Below are 20,301 nucleotides of genomic sequence, written 5' to 3' on the forward strand. Positions count from 1 at the left end.
TGGAAATGTGGATAAAGTGAGAGGGGACATGTGAGCTGCATGACCCATGTCCTACATGCCACCCCCCAACAAGTGGTATTAGAAAGGAAGCAGCACATACGTGAAAGGGGAAGGAGAGTTTAGTGAACAGAATCCTGGATAAATAGTCAGCAAGGGACAAATCGAGGTCTGACACTAGATACCGTTCCACATAGGCAAAGGGGTGGAAGATACTTAATAGAATGCAAGACAAAAAAAATGGTAACATAATAGCATCATACGAATGGGGAATACTAGCAATTTTTTCCTCTCTAACCAATTGCTAAGTTAAGAATTTTGGGAGAGTGTTTCCTGTCTTTTCTTATATTACTGAACCAAATAGAATATTTTCTGTGCTAAATTGCTGAGAAGCAGACAACTTCAAATCTGGAAGCATCTGCTTTACAGGGTTGCTTACATTCCATTTTAACTGTTTATTTGCACTTATAAGGTAAGATTCTTCTTTACCCATGGCAGATTACTATATTCTAAATTACCACAAGATTATTGACACCTTATAAGTCTTTGCTACTTTGGTTATGGTCTTAAAATAATGTACATGCTGTGTCCTGTTACAACTTTATAAATTATGAACATAATAAAAAGTATATAAGAATGTCTTCTTCCTTTACATGATAACTATTTTCCTCAAAGAGTACTTCCTATTTACTCATTAACAAAATACCCTTTAACTATCATGGCATACTATATCCTTTCCTTTCCTTCTCTTCTCCTAATTTAACCTATCTAATCTTTTGTAGAACACAAATCCTAACCCAACCACCATGAAATTATAATTACTTTATACATTTTGACATACCCTACAATTACTTGGGTATTTTTTTTCTCTAGTGTTTTAATATTTTCCTGTCTCAATTCATTCACTGTCTCTTATTTCTTTTTATCACATTTCCCTTAAGTACCTGCCCAACACTCTTATAATATCACCTTGCCCATTTTTAGTACAATGTACTCCTTCCTTCCTTCTGTCACCTCTTTTTTTTTTCCTTTTTAAAACACAAACATAAAATGTGAAATGTATTACTTCCTCCCTTGTACGGTATGCTGTTGTTCTTTCTTCTGTTCCTTCATTCATACCTTTTGCCTTTTATAAATTTATTTCTTATAACTATCCATATGGTTCTTCTCTAAGCTTCTATAATATTTTCCCACTCCCCTTTCATTTTTATGTATCATTTTCTCTACTAACATAAAATCCACTCATTTTTATTTGAAATATATCAATCGGGCCATCCAATTAACATAAAGCACTCATTTGCACATGCACTTAATAATTCTTCCAAGAGCTCCCTCATTTTTTACTTTCTAACATTTCTCTGTTCATAATATTAACCATAATCTCTTCGCCATTCCTTGGCCTTTTACATTCTTCCTCAAACTCAGTCCAATTTGTCTATAGTCACAGAAACCTCTGTCCCTCTCCCACATCCGTTAAACATTAAATCTCTGCTTTACAGTGCATAGGTTATTTCTATTCATGCATCCCTGCTATATGTAAAATCTCTGGTTTCTCCTGTATGCAGCTTAGCATCCTGAAGTATGGCCATCATAAGTTACAATGTTTATATCGCTTCCCAGTTTTGTCTTGTTTCCTATTCCCTTAATATTGTAGTTAAATCTCCAATCCAGATAATATCGATACTGGTCATACTATATGCATATAAATATAAATAACTAATTTCTTTATTTTTGACATGTTGAAGCATAGTGCTATATTCTTAAATAATACAGCACACATACAACAGCGTAATCCTTCCACAACAACTGCATCTAATCTCCGGCCTTTCCCTTAATATAAGCATCATCCTGTAACTCCTTCTGATCACACTGCCTTCACCCACTATAACTGAAATTGTATTCTACCATCTGCTACAAATAATGTCATATTTAAAATGCCAAACCCAGTGCAGTACAATAGAGTCTAACCTTTCAATTCATTGGTCAGACTATTAACATTAAAGAAAGGAAAAGAACATTTCCATTACCTTTGTTCATTATTTGAACTTTTTTCTTAGTTCTTCCATTTCTTTCTCCTATCAAAGCCCATTGTCCAACACAATCCTACTCCGTACTTTCAGATAATTCATCTTCCTTATTCCCTCTCTTCTTCCAAACTCAGAATTATTATTGTTTATTCTATTTTCTAACTGCCATTTCTTTCTTAACCAGACATTTACTAACCAATTTAAATGCTATATATACCCATTGTTCTTCACTTACCTCTCTCCTTTCTTCACCTACCTCTCTGCTTTCTTCACCTTCCTCTCTCCTTTCTTCACCTGCCTCTCTCCTTTTTTCATCTACCTCGCTCCTTTTTTCACCAACCTCTCTCCTTTCTTCACTTTCCTCTCTCCTTTTTTCACCAACCTCTCTCCTTTCTTCACCTTCCTCTCTCCTTTCTTCACCTACCTCGCTCCTTTTTTCACCAACCTCTCTCCTTTCTTCACCTTCATCTCTTCTCCTCTCTCCTTTCTTCACTTTCCTTTCTGCTTTCTTCACCTGCCTCTCCTTTCTTCACCTTCCTCTCTCCTTTCTTCACCTACCTCTCTCCTTTCTTCACCTTCCTCTCTCCTTTCATCACCTTTGTCTCTCCTCCTCCCTCCTTTTTTCACCTTCCTCTCTCCTTTCTTCACTTTCCTCTCTGCTTTCCTCACCTGCCTCTCCTTTCTTCACCTTCCTCTCTCCTTTCTTCACCTACCTCTCTCCTTTCTTCACCTTCCTCTCTCCTTTCATCACCTTTGTCTCTCCTCCTTTTTTCACCTACCTCTCTCCTTTCTTCACTTCCTTCTCTCCTGAATATGCTGTACCTTCTCCCATTTTCCACAGCCTAGTTTCTCTTTTCTTTATCTTCAAGTTATTCTAGCTAGTGAGTTATAAATGTGTTGATGCTAGGAATGGTTGAATGAGGGTAGGGATATTAGTTGGAAGTGAAATGGAACTGAGTACATTATGTTGGATTAGACTATGCTGGGTCCTTTGCCAGCATCCAAAAAGGTCAGGTACAAGTGCACTGCTTGGACAGCTGTCTCATTGCCTCTTTTTGCTTCAGCTCACTCCAGTATTTAGCAGGTGTGCCATTCTTCATAGAACTGTACTTTCACAGTTTGCTTTGTAACATCTTGCCAAAACACTGCTTGTCCCTGGCATCCACATAGGGTTACCACGATTGCGAAGCCTTACCATGAGTAGCCAACACTCCATGGTAATCCTTTCTGATTCAGAAACCATCATACTACAGTGAATTTTCATGTGAGAAAGCATCACCACAGAGGACAGTACCATCAGCCATGGTAAAGGACAATGAGGCAATCCAGTGTAGCGGTTAATCCCAGCTATCCATGTATCCTCCCCATTAATGCCAATTTATGCTGCTGAGTGATTCAGAGAATCATACAACTATGTAAATTACCCCAGCTGACTGAGAAATTTAACTTCCCCAAAAAGTTACAGTCAGCCATTGACTTCTATGGCTTACGTTGTGGTACAGTTTAAGTGAAGTGAAGCTAAACAGAGACATAGGCGTGAAGAATTGAAAGTATGTGTATGGCATTGTCTGCATGTATGCAGAGGCATGAATTGACTTGCGTGACTGTGTGTGTGTGTGTGTGTGTGTGTGTGTGTGTGTGTGTGTGTGTGTGTGTGTGTACGTGTCTCTGTGCGCGCATGCATATGTATGCTCATGTATGTGCGTGTCTGGAGCTGTGTGTGTTTGTGTGTGTGTGTGTGTGTGTGTGTGTGTGTGTGTGTGTGTGTGTGTGTGTGTGTATATATGTGTTTGCGCAAGCACACATATGCTCGTTTGTACATGTGTGGAACTGTGTGTGTGTGAGAGAGAGAGAGAGAGAGAGTGTGTCTGTGTGTCTGTGTGTGTGTGTGTGTGTGTGTGTGTGTGTGTGTGTGTGTGTGTGTGTGTGTGTGTAGGATTCCAAACTACAGTCCATCATTTTCATAAGTAGACCTAGGTTCTCCTGGTTTCATAATGCACTCAGATTACATACATTAATGGGTATGACTGCCAAACAAACATGCTGCCTCAGCTTAATGGACATTCATGTTAGAGTTGTTTGGAATCACATAAAAATTCATACAACTGTAATGTGAAGAAACTGAGTAGTTTGATGTTTCTGCTCACTGGATGCTAAGCTTTCATTTATTCATTCACTTATACCACTTTATCCAATTCAGGATCCTTCGGAAAGTGAAACCTATTGTGGCAAAATACACACACATGCACACACGCACACACACACACACACACACACACACACACACACACACACACACACACACCTATGAGAAAGCTACAGGCTCTCTAGGATGTGAGGAGAAACAAAAGCACCTGATGAAAACCTACACGACCATACAAAGAGCCTGCACAAGATACCACATTTAGGAATGGAAGTGCAGAACTAAAGCAGCAGCAGTAACTACCATGACACTCTGCTGCCCCAAGGCTTAATATATTACGTTCATTACCTGTCTGTTGTTGTCAAACAAAATCAGGATGCTTCAGATGTGGGCATTGTCTGTACATTCAACTGATTTTATACTTGTGTTTTTTTGGGTTTTTTTTTCATTTGCTAAACTTCATGATTCAGTAACATATATAAAACATAACTAAGCCTTAATTTAGAAAATAGTGTCAAACGTCTAGCATTGCAGTTATAAGGGAAGTTGCATTTATTTCCATATTTTCACAACAACTAAAACATCTTGCATAATTAAACACCCATGTTTTTAATACAAATGCTAAAAATGAAGGATTTCTCAGGCAAACAAATCCTCAAAATCTTGGCAATAAAAATGCATGATGCAACAAAAGCAGATAACACAATGGTCAGTTAGTAATCTAAACAAATAGCACTCTCACCTGAGGAAACCTAAACACCCCCAAAAATGTGGCCATGGGCTCTGTGGACACTGCAGCCTCGTCTCCAATGATGCCAATTAAGTATGGGTGTAACTGACATCTGTAATTAGGTGTTGCGTACCGGTTTCCTGACAACATCTGAACAGTGATTCCCATTGCTTTCATCGGAGAAAAGCAGCTGTCATATATATTGAACCCCAAACTAACGTTTGGCAGCAAATTAAAATTCTGATTGATTTGCTTGATGGCAAACATGATGACTTGTGTGAGGCAATATGCTCTAATACGAAATCTGGAAAGAGATATTCGTTTGCTGCTTATGACAATATCATAAGTAATTGCATAATACAAAAGTCTTATGAATAAAATATATATGTGACTAGGACAAAAAGCCATAATATTAAATTGTAAGAATTACACAAAAAAGTTCATTTTTCTTCACTAAAAAGCTGCTGCATTGTTTGGGAGGTAGTCATTTTCAGTTATGCATGTGGGGATCACTCAATTTCACAAATTGTAGATGTGTAAACACAGTGTAGTTTAGAGTGCAGTGTTGAAAGCCCTCAAAAGTCTCAGGAAACATTGTATGCAACTAAGTGCATAATTACAAGCAAATGAGATAATATATGTTAATGATGTGCTGATGATAAGCTAATGGGCACCTTTCCTGACTATTATGATTCAGTGTCACAGAATGCTATGCAAGAGAGTGTGCTGGGCTCATAGGTTAAAAAAGCAAACACTGCCATTTCCAGTTACTTTGAAACTGATGGAGTTGCTTAAAGTACTAGTTAGTTTTGTGATTTCTCACTGTAAAACTCGTTATTATGGTACTGTAATCCATCAGAGCATTGCAGTCAGTGTTACTCAACATCCACAGAGTAGGCATTACCAGCACTGCTTAACACATTACAACTTTGAATTCCAAGAGGCTGTTGACCAGTTTCATGTGGAAATGGACATAATATGGGCTTTGGTGAACTTAAATGTCCTAAACACCCAACAAATATATATATATATATATATGTACACACATATACATATACACACAGACATCTGGCATGTTGTCAATTTTTCTTTTTGTTGACATTGTGAACTACAAGTCCTATGTACTGAATGTTTGCTTTATCGAGCACAAATTTAGTAAAATGTCTGTTTTGCCGAAAAAGGTAAGTGGGTGTGTACAACGTTTGGGAGTGTGTGTGTGTGTGTGTGTGTGTGTGTGTGTGTGTGTGTGTGTGTGTGTGTGTGTGTGTGTGTGTGTCTTTGCAGGTTAGGGTTAGGATGAGGTAAGGGGATGTCTTTAGGGCTGTGTTTATGAGTCAGAGAGTGTGTATGCAAGTGTTTGCTAATTAAGGTCAGAGTTAGGATTAGTTTAGAGGATAGCTTCATTGTAGTGCATATTTGTATGTGCATGTGTCTTGACTAGTGGTTCTGTTAGGGAAAGGATTTTTCTTATATAATCTGCAGGGCTAGAGTTGGAGATGGGTTAGTGTTAGCAGATATGAGTAATATGGTACAGCAAAGTTGCCAAACACCCCCATAGATAATTGTATAACAATGAGAAAAGTGTAATGTATAACCACTACATCTTGATGCACTCCTTCCCCTTATGTTTTGCAGTGATGCAAACTACGCATTCAAATCTTGGCTTATGACACCAGCTTGGAACCCACAGGGAACTAAAGAAGAATGTTACACAACTACCCTGCCATAGACCTGCGTAGTCATTGAATGAGTGTTCTGCCTGCTTAAAGCCCATTTCCATGGCCTGGTTGAGTCTGAGGTGGCTCTTCAGTATGACTGTGCTACTGGGTGCAGAATGTTTACTGCATGTTGCATTCTGCACAACATGATTCTGTGTTGGCCTCACCTACACCGACACTGCTGGTGGGTCCCTCAACTGGTGATGCCCTCCCAGGTACCTACTGGAATCTGCAGCAGAACAGACAGTGATGACAGATAACCAATGACAGCAGCACAGTACCACTCCAGACAGCCTTGTGCACAGTATGTGGCAGTGCAAGTGAAGCAGTGATATGCAGTTCACAACTGTGGGCCTTAAAAAGCATTTTGTGACATTATGAATCTATAAATTTAAAACTTGGTGCATGCAATATAAACTGTATGCTATCTTGTTCATTAATGGCTTACTCACACTATGCACCAGACATTCCCCCAAATGCCACATACAAATATAGAGTTGATATGGTCACAGCCATCATCATTTATAAAAAGGTCCTTGGACAGAGGCTCACAGTGATTGATGCCACCAGCAGGAGGTGGGGTGGTCTGACTTGTCTGTGGCATTGTAAAATAAGGCATGTTTGATGACATGTATTTAGCCTAACAAGCAGAAGCCCGAATACCAAGTCCACCCATGTGAAGAAGTGCTGTTTAATTAATTTCATTTAATACAGAAGTAGTTATTCCTCTACAGCAGGCAGCCTGGCAACAGCTCCCCTTAGCTGAATTCTCTGGCTGCAGAATGTGGTGTAAGCTGCAGTGGACAGAACACTGGGCACATGGTGGAGGGCCAATATCAGCACCCCCTGCAGTGACTTCAAAACTCACTGTGTCATCAAGTTATAGTCATTGAGATAACAGGGACTTCCTCCCCTCAACACTGTGGACTGCCTATCATCACACACCTGGACAAGGTTAAGATGAGTAGTCTTTAGGCCAGTTTGGTCATGTTTTTGTCCTCATGTCCCCCATCCTATCTCCCATTACCTGCGTACTCATCCTCTTGTGTCAGAACTACACCCTGTGCATTGTCCCACATTTGTACCATCATCAGTTGTCCTTCCTCTCTCTGTCTGTCTTTCTATCTCATTGTGAACTCTCCTTATTGCATGCTCATCACCCCATCTGTCTATCTTCCTATCTCATTGTGAACTCTCTTCATTGCATGGTCATCCCCCCATCTGTCTGTTTTCCTCTCTCATTGTGAACTCTCCTTATGGCATGGTCATCCCCCTCCCGTCTGTCTGTCTTGCTATGTTTTTGTGTCACAACTCTTATCTTCTCTAACTGCCATTTCTACTATCTCTACATGCCCCTCCTATCCTAATATATTGTACAGAAAGGGATCTATCCCAACCAAAGAAGTTCATATCCCCGTCTCCAAACTCATCCAGCTCATTCCTTTATGTTATCATGTTCTGTTTTCCTTGTCTTCTCTCCCCCCTTTTCCCTATTTTACTATCCACTCCCCTTTCTACTCATATAAAATAAATAAGAAATAAGCTGCTGTCCTTTGTATAAAGCTGGAGGCACAGTGGGTTTATATGCATACCGACACCTCTCTGCCAAGGCGCATACAATATCTCACAGCAAGGTCTTGCAATATTATCATAAGGGCATGCTTTTCAGCTTACTTTGTAAACTTATGAAGTTACAGCTGATTTCTACATCTGCACACCTTACATGCATACCTTCTTAAACTAACACAGTTATGGCACTGCACAGTTTGGTTGCGCAGGTCATCATAAGCAATGTGAGAATTAATGTAACTTTGGTCAAAACACAATGCAACTTGCATTCTACATAGCACTGTTGTTCACAGATTCCACTTTCACACTTGACTATGAGTATCACCTTTAGCCTTCTTGTGAAAGTGGTTGGGTGTGGGAAGAACAAAAGATATAGGAAAAGGTTTTAGAAGCTAGGCGAGGGTGTGCAAATTATAAATAGTAATATCTGAGTTAGAATAACCTGCATGGACTTGCACTGAGTTAGCCTTACCTACTAATTATGTGTATTTTTAAAATAATATTATATTAATGCAGTTTACTTTCAAGCTGCAAAGGATACTGTGCAATAGTTTTCATTTTTCAAACTCATTCATTACTCAGATGGAACCTTTGTTACACCTGTCTGCATAGTCAAGGTTTCTAACTTTTACTCTGGTGTGCTGTTAGATTAATCACAAAATAATTTCTTTGCAAGCTGCAACAGCTACTGTGCATGCATTGTTATTATTTTACAAACCATTATCAGATGGGATCTTTAACACACACATTATTCACTAAATAATTACCAAATAAATTACTCATCTCTGTTATAGGAGATGATTTTTGTGTATTAAACAAAATAGAAATTATTTGCTTGTAAATCTTAATCCCTACGCAACATTTCAGAGGAGGCCATTTTACAAGACAGAAACAAAGTCGTGTTTAGCTTTGTTCATTTTTATTTCTTTGACTAATGTTTCCTACGTGTAGTTCCTTAATGTAAAACATTTATTTTTCTCACAGTTGTGTAACAGCACTTCATTATAGTTCAAATGTAAACAGTATGCATATTAACTCCTTTAATAACACTGGGCCACCATGAGAACCCAAAAAGTTAACTTGTGTACCGTGGCATTTATATTTCAATTATATGATACCGAATGTATGTATGCATATCATTTGTTCTATTACAGGAAGTAACCATATTTCATTTTTAATACAGTTTGTCAACTAAGATGAAACCCAAAAGCACTGTCAGTTTGTGTTTTTTTTCCTTCATCAAAGTAACTAGAGACTGAGGGATTCAAACCCAGTACTACAAAAATAATCTGGTTAATAGTACATAGCCTTAATTTTCTACACTCAACATCATCAGGTATTTTATGGTTAGTAGTAGCTAAAGAATGAAATGTGTAGGCTAGATGGTGTGTGTGTGTGTGTGTGTGTGTGTGTGTGTGTGTGTGTGTGTGTGTGTGTGTGTGTGTGTGTGTGTGTGTGTGTGTATAAGAGGGAGAGAGACCATGTGCACGCATCCTGTGAAAGGACCTGGCTTTTCAGGGGCAGTGTTAGTATATATGTGGGTGTATGACAAAAGTAATATCATCAATTTTATCTGAGGGCACACACAATATTGGGGAACACATACTGTACATAATATTTTGGGGTAGCAGTAAAAAAGAACCATTAAAAAGTATTTATCTTTCAAAATGAATGCATAAAATTAATTATGCAACATCTAGATACTGCTTCTGCTGACATGGGGGCTCCTATATAAGTAGCTGTAAGGCAATTTTGATACAAGGTAAATAGAGAGGCCCCATGTTGAGCCCCTGTCTTAAGCATTACCTAGTCCAAAGTCAATTGTGTACAAAAATGTAAAGAAAGTCACTTTAGGTTGTATGGTGCCTTTGGACACTGTGGTTTATGTTTCTTTATCTTTTGATGACAATCAAATCTTAGAGACACCAATGGTAGTGCTGTGAAATGTATAGGTCACTATAGCTTGTATGGAGGCCTTGCACAGTAAGATTATTATTTCCTTATCTTTCACAGTAATAAAACCTTAGAGTTGTGCTCTTTACATTGTGATAGCTTGAGTGGGGGCTAAGGATAGTCTGCTGATTATTTTTATATAAACATTTTCACAATCAAATCTCAGAGGCACACACAAAAAATGTAATTATAGCTTGTGTGGGGGCTGGGACTCTCCTGATAATCAAACTTCAGATGTTTGCACCAAATTTTTTTTATAGGTTGTCTAGGGTTAATGTACTGTCTAGGGGGCAACAGGTTAGATCATATTACTTTGATCATGTTTTCACATTCATAACAAAACATTAGATACACAAACTGGTGGCTATTATTTTGAGGGGGAAGTGGAAGGGAGGCATACAGTGTGTGTGTGTGTGTGTGTGTGTGTGTGTGTGTGTGTGTGTGTGTGTGTGTGTGTGTGTGTGTGTGTGTGTGTGTGTATATATATATATATATATGCAGCAACAACTTCAAATGTGTCACTATGGTCATTTTTTTCTATCACGTTTTTCCAAAACTGACAGAGGTGTACACTGAAGGTTTTCAGCCAGTAGGAGTGAGGAGACGTGGTGTGTGTATACATATTAGCAGTTACAGCTAGCATTACATGACTGCAACCATTATTTTTTTCCAGTTTTGACCTCAGTCTAATAGGAGTACACAGAATGTAAATATCCATTTAGGGGAGCATGTTAAGAAGTAGGCTCTATTCCCAGACAATGTTTATGCAGCTTAGTAAGAATCTGTCTTTTCACTTTGTTGAAGAATACCACTGGAGAATACTATTTTGATAGTTTTGAAACATTTGACAAAACTTACTGTTGCTATGTAGGGAAAGCTGTTATACCAGTCATTAAACAGAGCAGTGGTTCTGACCCTGCCCTGTTCTGATGAAGACATTTATTTACTTTCTGGCAGTGCTTGCAGGCATGCTGCATAAACAAGTGTCTGTCTTCTACTCTGGTGTTTTGTTACACCCTGCTGGATACATAGGTTCATAGGTTCATAGGTTCATACTAGGCTATCTGCCCTAGGGCATTTATAAGCCTAGCCAGAATGTGTTTGGCTTTCGCCACCCATTTTAAATTTATTTTGCTATGCCCTTTTTCGAGGTTAGTATACTGTGCCTCTGTCTAACAGTGACACAGAAGTGATACCCGGGGTAAACCTACGATCTCCCATCCACTCATCAAGATTCCTCTTGAAGAGAGTCAATGAGGGACTCTGCCTAACCTGGACTGGGATTTTATTCCAGAGTGAAGGGAGTCTCTGGATTATGAATCTGTCCCTCCAGCATGTCCTATTTATTTCAGTGTTGAGGTTCAAGTCTCTCGAGTGCGTAGCTCGATGGGATTTGGATTTTCTGAGGTGCGGCATGTCCATTAATTCCGGGTTAGACATGGCTTTATACGTCAGGCACAGATCGCCTCTGAGCAGGTGGTATGCCACTGAGTAGAGCTGGAGTTTCTTTAACCGGGCAGCATATGGCATCTGTTTGAGCCCTTTGATCCTCTTGGTGAGGTTCTTTTGGGGTCTTTCCAGTTGCTGCAGGTGTCTGGTAAGGTACATCCCAAAAGGGCATTGTACTCAATTATGGGCCTGATGAGGGATGAGTAAAGAGGCACGATGACCTCCCCTGATCTAGATGTGAATCCCTTCATGATTAGGTGGGCTATATAAAATGTTTTTCTAACCACTTTGGCCACGTGGTTGTCAAATGAGAGATTGCTATCAACTTGGGTCCCCAGGTCCCTAATTACTTCTTCTGTACTTAATGGATTACCACCTATGTGGTAATTTGTGGGCACTTTGTTTTTGCCAAAGGGGATGACTATACACTTTTTTGCATTTTGCTTGAGGTCATGGCTCTGGCACCTGTTGACTGTTTCTATGAGGCCCTTTTGGAGGATGCTTGTGTCTGCTGGAGAGTCGATTATGGCACCCAGTTTGCAGTCATCTGTGAACTTGGTCAGCCACAGTCCTTCCGTGTTGGCCTGTACCTCCGAGAAATATATACCAAACAAGAGAGGTCCCAGGACTGAGCTTTGTGGGACACCACTTGTAACTGGTTTGGAGTCTGACATGGCTCCAGCAATTCTAACCATGTGGGTTCTGTCCTTGAGCCAGTTTGCAATCCATCTAGTGACATAGGGGTTTATATTTAAACTGGTGAACTTATCTATAATGCCCGAGTGGGGTATTGTATCGAAGGCTTTTGCGAGGTCCAGGTAGGCTGTGTGGACCACCTTCCCCTCGTCAATGGCCTTGGTGACTGTTTCAAAGAAAGCAACCAGGTTTAAGAGGCAGGATCTGCCCTTAACAAAGCCGAACTGGGTAGGATCCAGTGTCTGTAGTCCTCAATATCTTTATTTATGAGGTCCATGATGATCCTTTCCATAGCTTTGAAGACCAAGCTAGTCAGAAGAAACACTGTGGTAAAGTGAAAAAAGGGGGTAACAATTTTATTGAAATACCTGCTCCACACATTAAGAACCACACACATGCACAGACTGATTGGCTTCTGTTCTTGTGGCAACTCTGATGATTAATCTCTCCTTTCTGTGTTTGAACGATATTCTCATGTAAATTTGTAATTGTAATGACAGGTAGGACAGGGTTGCCCACATCATATTTTTCAAACTTAAAGACTGTCCTTTAACTGGCTGACCCTCTCCCAGTCTATGCCTTCATCCTCTGTTAAATGAAACACACAGCTTCACAAATAACTATTCACCTTCATAACAGTAATACCTGCACTGCCTCTCAGGAATGAAGTTTGATGTTTGCAAAAATGAAAGCAGTTTACTTTTGGGTGAAACTACTAACCTTTTGAGGTTCAACTGCCCAGCAGTAATATGTGCCCTGTCTCTGAAGAATTAATGCAGCTTTGCAATGAAGCTTGACAAATCTGGAAAAAACACCCTGTCATCACTCAATAAAAAAATAAAAAACACTGCACCAACTTATAGAACTTTCAGTGAAACTGTTAACCTCTCAAGGTTCACCACATGGCTTGGATCTCAAGAATGGGGCTGTTGTTTGCAACAAAGAAAATAATTTACCTTTGAGTGAAATTGCTAACCTCCCAAGGTTTGCCTTCTTAACACATACATATCTTGCCTCTCAAGAACTAACACTACTGTGTGCAGCAAAGAAATGGTTTACTTGTGGATGATGCTACTAATCCTCAAGGTTTTTTTATTTAATGTAATGAAAAGTACTGTTACCAGTTTAAGTCTGCATGTTGGAGTTATGTGTTTGAAACCCACCACCTCCCTCCCTCCTCTATTGATTTCTCATTCCGATTTATTTGTTTTTGAACAATTAAGTAAATACAGTACTTCTTTGCAGATAGAATTGCTAAACTAGTCTTGTTTTTTTTGAAGAGAATGTTCACGACCATTTAATATCTGATGCCCATCCTGAAGCTAGAAATGTTGGAGGCATAATGCTTCCCTACAAATCTATCCTCAACCTGTTCATTCAGGTTCATTCAAGTCAAAACAAGCTCAGAACATGAACTGAACTGGTTTCTCACTAAGCTTCCATCCAAATCCTCAAACCACCTTTACAGAGCCATTGTTTACTTTCCGACATGAACAAATTCACCCAGATTTCAGATACTAATAAATATTATTCTTGCAGACATCCTACCCACTAAACATATTACTGTCCTTGGAGATTTCAACCTAATTTCTAGGATTCAACACCTAAGACATTTCTGAGTTTCTAGCAGACCTGAAACTATTCCAAGTCATACATGAACAAACTAGATCAAACAACAAAACAAACCACCACTCTCTTTTTGACTTTATAATCACCTCACCCCCAGGTAACATCTCTTCCGTCATCAACCTCCTCCACCTTCAATGACCACTGCTCATCAACATTTCACATCCAAAATGTTGATTTCTTTAAGACCAAAAACATCTAACAATATATCCAGACTAGCGGCACAAATCTCCACTATAGACTGGACACACATACCTAGCTGTACTGATGCTAACACAGCTGTAAACCAATACTCAGTTCCTCTCCTCTTCCTTCAAAGCACCTGTTTCCCTATAATTACCAGAATCTTCAAACATACTATAACTGAATGGCTCACTAAAATGCTTAAAGCCCTAATGTAGCAATGAAGTCTGATAAATCTGGAAAAACAACTCCTCACTACCAAATAGCAAACATTATACCACCTTTTGGAAAATCAGTGAACAGGCAATTTGCAAGCACAAATCTGTATACCTGACATCTAAGCAAACCTGTTTTCTACAGTCACCTAAAAGATTCTGGCAAGAAGTAAATAACATTCCAGGTAGAGTTGTCCCCACCCAAAAAAAAGCCTCCATGGAAGGCTATGTAACATGTCATAATGTCAACCTTTCACCATCAGTTTTTCCTCAAGGAATTTTCCAACCTACATTCCCCACCTTCAACCCCCTCAACCTTCATCCACTGGTAGCTTATCATCCTATAAAATCTACTAGTTTTTACTTCTGCAGAGTTGCACCAGTGCAAATCATTCCATTATATGAAGAAATCACACTTGTTTCAAACACTACATGTGCCAATCTTTGCCCTTGGTTTATATACATTACAGAGACTACAATCACCTAACTGGATCATATCTGCAACCTTTGCCTCACAATAAACACTGTGATCTCAATATGGAAATTCGCTGTTGTCAGAGCAGTAAAAAATGGAACCAAAAACAGACTCTGCCACCCATTTCCAATCAGGCTCGAAACTTCCAAACACTAGGCTAAATCCTTATAAAAATGCATCTGCAATTTATCTGCACCAGCTAGCTACATACCTCCAGAAATACCACTTGTTTCCCAATAAACAACACAGCTTTTGATTAGGGAGAAGTACCATGACAGCATTGCGTACCCTTACTGATATTATATTAACTGATATGGGTTAAGGTCAACCAAACAGGCACCATTGTTTGCTAATCTATCGTGAGCATTTGATATGGCAGACCACTTTGTTTTACCAACCCACCTTATTGGCATTGGTATAAGCCCATCAACAACACAGTAGTTCAAAGATGTTCTTGGTAACAGATCTTTCAATAACAATGGTACTTCTCTCTCAGACCTGCCAGCACTCTCTCTGAGGTTTCACAGGGATCTATACTTGTGTCACAGTTTTCACAATTTTATAAAGAAACTGCCATTTGACCTGCTCCAACAGCAACAACTCCTTCAAGCAGCCACAAAGCTGTTCCTCAATCCTATGGAAGCCAAACCCATGATCTTTGGAACAAAGACAGGGCTTGCAAGAATCCACAATACTCAGATCCAAAATCAACTACCTACTATTAAGGACCCCAAAACTCATTATCTGTTCCTGTCTCATTCAGACAAGACTGCAGAGGGTAAAGGCATATTACGTATCCATCCTGAATATGGTTTACTTCTACTTCCCCCTACATCCAATAAAATATGCCACTCTATTACCAACTGTCCACACCATGAACACCACTGCTCACAATCTCAAAAGCCTCATGGCTGCCAGTTCTAGATAGAACAAACCTACTTCTTGGCTCCCTTTCTTTCATATCATTACAGCCAGATACCCCTTCTTTACTTGTTAGGTGGTTCATAGCCTTCATCCCAAACTATTATCTTAGGTACCATTCCATAACAGGAACAGCATAGGTTCATAGGTTCATACTAGGCTATCTGCCCTAGGGCATTTATAAGCCTAGCCAGAATGTGTTTGGCTTTCGCCACCCTTTTTAAATGAATTTTGCTATGCCCTTTTTCAAGGTTAGTATACTCTGCCTCTGTCTAATAGTGACACAGAAGTGATACCCGGGGTAAACCTACAATCTCCCATCCACTCATCAAGATTCCTCTTGAAGAGAGTCAATGAGGGACTCTGCCTAACCTGGACTGGGATTTTATTTCAGAGTGAAGGGAGCCTCTGGGTTATGAATCTGTCCCTCCAGCATGTCCTATTTACTTCAGTGCTGAGGTTCAAGTCTCTCGAGCGCGTAGCTCGATGGGATTTGGATTTTCTGAGACGCAGCATGTCCATTAATTCTGGGTTGGACATGGCTTTATACGTCAGGCACAGATTGCCTCTGAGCAGGCGGTATGCCACTGAGTAGAGCTGGAGTTTCTTTAACCAGGCAGCATATGGCATCTGTTTGAGCCCTTTGATCCTCTTGGTGAGGTACTTTTGGGGTCTTTCCAATTGCTGCAGGTGTCTGGTAAGGTACATCCCAAAAGGGGCATTGTACTCAATTATGGGCCTGATGAGGGATGAGTAAAGAGGCACGATGACCTCCCCTGATCTAGATGTAAATCCCTTCATGATTAGGTGGGCTATATGAAATGTTTTTCTAACCACTTTGGCCACGTGGTTGTCAAATGAGAGATTGCTATCAACTTGGGTCCCCAGGTCCCTAATTACTTCTTTCGTACTTAATGGATTACCACCTATGTGGTAATTTGTGGGCACTTTGTTTTTGCCAAAGGGGATGACTATACACGTTTTGGCGTTTAGTTTGAGGCCATGGCTCTGGCAGCAGTTGTCTGTTTCTATGAAGCCCTTTTGTAGGATGCTTGTATCGGCTGGAGAGTTGATTATGGCACCCAGTTTGCAGTCATCTGCGTACTTGGTCAGCCACAGTCCTGCAAGCACTCCAAACCACTGCTAGCAAACTACACATCTCCAACCACAGCTTCGCTGTGCTAGCCCCTACCTAACACAATCACTCTCACTGCATCACACTGAAAAAATCAACTATTCTGGCTAAAATCCACAGTTAAAACACTTTGTAATGAAACAGCATCAATGCAAATGCCAGAGTACAGGACATATTGCTTAAACAAACCAATAACACCCTTCCATGCTGGTCCTCTGCGCCCTTTTATTTGGACTCTACAATGTAATATATAATCATCTCTCAGGTAAATATGTAAATAGCATCACTAGTATATGCTATCCTTAAGCAGGGACAGCACCACTCATCTATGACATACTGCAAATTATTAGATCGATTTTATTGTCTTTGTTCCTCCTTGACTCTTTTATAACACACAATATTTTATTCTTACTATCACACTGGTTGTTGTACACATAGCATGTTTTTCAAATTGTTTGACTGTTGTACTCACTATACAGTGTGTGTATTGCATTGAATCCAGGCTGAGCATTTGGTCAGACTATGATTAGTGTGATATACCATGCTAAGCAAAATGTGAATAAAATAACATAATATAAAATATTTCTTCTTTGGAAGACAGCAAGCCTGAATTTCTTTCCTTATTTATTATTTTTGTTGGAAGAAAAGTTAGGAAAAAAGCTCTTGAATGTACATCAGGCCATATAAAAAGCATGGCATCCAGGGGCCAAGTGGCCCCCAGGCTCACAGCTAAATTCAATTACTTCCTTCACTCTTACATGTATAATAGTTGTGTGTTACATGGTGATAAAAGGGCAGAGAGAAAGAAATGAAGAAAAAGACAGAACAAGAAAGAAACTGGATGCTTTAAGGAGACCAGGAGAAAGGGGGTACTGGGAGGGTGCATGGCAGTTGGTGATGGTAAGAATGTGGACAAATGGTGGGCAGTGGTAACTGAGCTGGAGGTGTCATGGACTCTGAGAAGCCATTGGGCAGGAGGGGGTACATTGGAGTTCTTCATCTAGGAATATTTTTTTTACTTAAATTTGTCCTTGTTCAAACACATAAGTTGGTTATAAGCAAAGACCCAATCTTAGTCCTCTGCATTCCCACTTTTAAAATTCCAGCTTCTGCATGAAAGCACCAAAGTATTTTTGACAAAGTTAAAATATTCTCTGAAAGTGAAGACATATTTCATAATATAGTTAAAGCTAAAACGAATCCTTCATAAAACTGTCAGAAAATTATCAGTCCTAATTTATCTGCATGTTTTTGTGTGTGTGTGTGTGTGTGTGTGTGTGTGTGTGTGTGTGTGTGTGTGTGTGTGTGTGTGTGTGTGTGTGTGTGAGAGAGATTGTGTGCATGCACATGTGCAGCACCTTCCCTTTACCACTTACTTGATTTTCAAAGGTCTACCCGAAACAAATTTTTTTTAATTAATGGCCAAAGAAAAGTATTCCATGATACTGTCACATGTCACATGTCAATTACATGAATAGTGTTGCCACCCTTAGATAAAATCAGCTGATTTCCACCATCTTCTGTTTGTCTTTAGTCTTTGTTTCATCATTAGTTCCCCATGGCTCAGTCTTGTTTATATCCTCGATAACCTGCTTACTGCGAACTACTGACCACCTCTTGGGACAGAAAAGAGAATATGTATACCAGAAGATGTTATCCCACGTACTGAAAAGGACTGAGAGAAGGATTGTAGTTGCCATAGTTAAAAGCTGCATACTGTTATTTCTACTGAACAGGAATTCCCTTATCAAAATTAGCTTTATTTGTCTGTCTAAACCACTCCCAGCACTACGGGTATTATTTGATTGACTGTTTCCAAGATATATCTAAGTGTTTGCTACAGACATCAAATTTCTATAATCATGCAACACACCTGGAGTCTTGCGGCAGTCTCAAGTTTCTAAAAAATTAAAGCTGCTCAGCCATGACTCTTAAGATAAGCACCCTGCTTTTTAATAGGAACCTTAACATTTTGATTTCATCTGTGTCTCCTGCACTAAAAGTAAACGTTTTACTATATTACAGAATCACAATAATAGCTGAAGATGTAGAAGGTATTATTCAAAGACGGAAATCATCAGGACACACATATAAGTGCAAGTACATAGGCAATGAATCTGTACTAAGTGATACTTACGTTTTGCACTGGATTGGTTTAGGCAGTTCAGTGAATCGCAGCAGAACAGGAACATCAGTTAAATGAATTGACATCACTACACCAATGTTTATGTATCCATCTCTGGAAAATGACATGTCCTTTGTTGTTGACAGCTGGCAAGCTGTTTTGTGGGTCTGTTGCAAGGTGCTTGAAAGTATCAGCAGTAATAAAGGTAGGTATAGCTGCATGTCAGAGTGTGGCATCATCCTGAGTGAAAAAGATGCATTTCATATTAAATGAAAATTGAAGTGAATGCAAAGTATCTTGATGAGTGATACCTAAATTGCGCTATTCAGTCAAGAAGGCCTGAAGTAAAAAGGCCGTAGCAGCAGTGTGTATTGCTGCAGGTGGTGTCTGCATATTAACTGCATGTTCTTTCTACTGAAAATAGTACACAACTTTGAAGTGCTTTGATTATAATGAAGTAAAAAAAAAATAGGGTGCCTACTGCTTTATAGATTCTCTTCAAGGTACATAGCAATTCAACCATTTCTGGGTCCTTCTCTCTTTCCTCCTTTCTGCTCAAGGAATAAATAAACTCTGTTCCCAGTCCTTTTGTTTAGAGTCCTTAAAAGGCTATAATTGTCCACAAACCACTTCCAGGTTAACTAGCAACTGGACTCATCACAAATAAACATAGACATATTGGCAGGTGACTAGACCATTTGATCATATATTGAATACACATTTAACAAAATAAAACAAACAAGAATCAATTCAGTAATAAAAAAAACTTTTTTGAGAGAAACTATGTCTCCAATAACTACCATGCGCAATAAGACTGTGGTAACCCCTACGTAATAACTTCCTCAGTGTTGTTGCACCTTTGAGTTAAACTGCACTGGCACCTTAAAGTGATCCTGTGTCTTGGTTCAACTTTTGGGTCATGCATCCCGACTGCACGATTTTGCCAAATGTCACTCAATTGAATCACTTACTCTTACACTGGCTTTGGGTGGAGGAGCTCTTACTAGATTCTAGGTGCCTTCAAACTATTGGTACCCTTACTAATTACATAAAATCAGCAATATGTAGTCTATGATTCACAAATTCGGGATAATTTTATGGTAGCTGTTACTTTAGAAGCAGTGTAATGTCTCATTTTGAGTATGTAAGATACTAAAGATTTACTATGGGAGTTGTTGAAAAAATAGTATAAAGATTTACCAGGCTGTGGAATTGGTGATTCATCACTGGGACTAAGCAGAAATTCCTTAAGATTCCAAGAGTAGAATAAGTTATTTTTTGCACTTATTTCATTGAATTGCACTTCTTTAACTCTTATAATTGTGCTATACAGCTAATC

Source organism: Protopterus annectens, chromosome 17.part0 (genome assembly GCF_019279795.1).
Source record: "Protopterus annectens isolate FY-2018-M chromosome 17.part0, PAN1.0, whole genome shotgun sequence".
Lineage (NCBI taxonomy): Eukaryota > Metazoa > Chordata > Ceratodontiformes > Protopteridae > Protopterus > Protopterus annectens.